General features: G+C 46.4%; 1 protein-coding gene across 1 annotated transcript in view; it reads right to left on the reverse strand.

Moving 5' to 3' along the window:
• Positions 1–2,500, reverse strand: part of cntln (centlein, centrosomal protein) — an 81,787-nt gene that overhangs the window by 61,020 nt on the left and 18,267 nt on the right. The window lies entirely within an intron of this gene.

Raw genomic sequence — 2,500 nt, forward strand, 5'->3', positions numbered from 1 at the left:
TGTATAGACACAGAAGATCCCGTGTGAACTTCAGGTTCACTTTTCTCTGTCTCTCTTATTCACACACACACACACACACACACACACACACACACACACACACACACACACACACAGAGCAGAAATAAGCCTGGGACAAGGGACAGCTGTCAAAAGAGCAGAGAGGAGCATGTCGCTACTCAGCTATTTATCACCCCCTACCAGCCAGTCAATTAAGAGGCTCCGCACATCACAGAGTGTGTGACAGGAACCACAGAGACAAGGGCAAACAGGTCTCCCTCCAGTCAGACAAAGAGAGAGAGAGAAAGTAAGAGAACATGGGTGAGGTAGGGATGAGGATAGACAGAGAGAGAGAGAGAGAGAGTGAGATTGGGGGAGGGGGGGGGAGGGCATGATGGATGGGACACATTGTTCACAAACAGACTGGTATCTATCAGCACACATACACACACACACACACACACGAAGAGGAAAAACACATACACACGGACACACTCCAAGTCACTCCAAGTTGCAAACGCCAACAAACAAACCAGAGAGGAAGTTTGCCGAAGTCTGGAAGGGTGCGACGGTGAATCATTTGTGCCGACTGCCACGCAGACCTTGGCACCTGTGTTTTATTTCAAAGTGTGAGCTAATAAAAAAAAAAAAAAAAGAAAGAAAGAAAAGAAACAGCAGCGCTGTCATCACCTCTGGGTTTCTGATTGTATTATCAAAACTAGAGTCGGGGCAGGCATCTGGGTGTGACCTTGTTAACTGCCGGGGTAATTAAGTTTAACCAATAGGGAGAGAGGATGATAAATTATTAGCAGGAAGATTTTGTTCACATTTTATTAAATTGGCCTGTCAAAGGGGTCGGCCAAATTATCTGGGGCCTCGTTTATTGGAGGCCGGCCATATTGCCGCATCTGTTACAATTATTTATAAATCCAAGCAGTCGAAAAAACCGACTGAGTTCGGCAACAGCCGCGTAAAGCAATTTACAAATTATCTGATGAGGGAGTGTTTCAGCGCTTCCCCCATTTCCAACCAGCCTAGAGACAGAGAGACACACAGAGAGAAAGAGAGAGAGAAAGAAAGAAGGTGAGAGAGAGAGAAAGAGACAAGGAGAGAAAGAAGCAGAAGAAGAGTGTGTAAGAGTGAGACTGAAAGACAGAGCAGGAGAGCAAAGCAGAAAAGATAAGAGAGAGAGAGAGAGAGAGAGAGCGAGCACAAAACAGAAAAAGTGAGAGGGTAAGAGTGAGTGAGTGAGTGTGAGAGAGAAAGAGAGAGAGAAAGAGAGAGAGAGAGAGAGAGAGAGAGATAAGGAGAGGAAGAGAGTATGGAGAGAGAGAGAGAGAGAGAGAGAGGAAGAGAAAGAAAGAGAGAGACAGGCAGTGCATGCTGTAATTACTGAACGCGATTAGGTTCTTTGGGGAGGTTTTCTGGCACTGGTGGACCTGCTGTAGGATGGGAGGGAACATATGGAGAGGTTGGTGATTGCTCTCCCCGAAGCTCGCGACCCCGTCTGCTGGCAGCCCCCCGCGTGCCGCATGCCAATGAGCCCGAGCCGCGGCTAATGCCCGACACATGCACCATTTATGCCACAAAACAAATCTGATCAACGTTAATTATGGAACAGCCATAATCAGGCCTTCACATCTGTGTAATGCCAACCACCATGGCGGAAGACGAGAGATAGAGAGAGAGAGGGAGGGAGAGTTTAGAATGTGTGTGTGTGTGTGTGTGTCTGCCTTTGGGAATGAATTTTGATGTGTTACGATGTTTCTGTATGAAGGCTAAAAAAAAGTGTAAGAAATTGAATGTGTATGAATGAGTATGTGTAATGCTAACGGGAAAGGATGTGTTTATGGGTGATATCAGTGTGTGTGTGTGTGTGTGTGTGTGTGTGTGTGTGAAGGTTCATACTGCTATGTGCTTCAGTACAACATTATGTCTCTGTTATGAGCGTATGTACAGTATAATGGAAAGGAGTGGATGTCAGCTGTTATGTGTTTGAGTGTCTGGTGAAAGAACATGATTCGTTTATTTGAGCGTGTGTGTGTGTGTGTGTGTGTGTGTGTGTGTTGCTTGATGACTGGGCTGAGTCTGAGTCAAGCAGAGGATGGACACAGGCCAGCTCTGTGTGTGGGTACAGTGTCTGTCTGTGAGCAGTGCGTGTGTGTGTGCGTGTATGTATGACTGAGAGAGGATGTGCTCTGTTTTATGCCTGAGAATGGGCTGAGCACAGCAGAGGAAGGACAGAGGGAGCCTCTGTTTGTGTGTGTGTGTGTGTGTGTGTGTGTGTGTGACCTGTGAGCCTTAAGCATATGTGTGGGGGGTTCATTAATGAGCTACAGTGCCCACTGCTCTAATCTAATGAGAACACTTCAGTTCTTACACACACACACACACACACACACAGACACACACAACCCTCCAGATCCCCGCTTCAAGAAAAAAAAAAAAAAAAAAAGAAGAGAGAGAGAGAGAGAGAGAGAGAGAAAGAATGTCACTCAAC

The sequence above is a fragment of the Chanos chanos genome, chromosome 11 (assembly GCF_902362185.1).
Source record: "Chanos chanos chromosome 11, fChaCha1.1, whole genome shotgun sequence".
Taxonomy (NCBI): domain Eukaryota; kingdom Metazoa; phylum Chordata; class Actinopteri; order Gonorynchiformes; family Chanidae; genus Chanos; species Chanos chanos.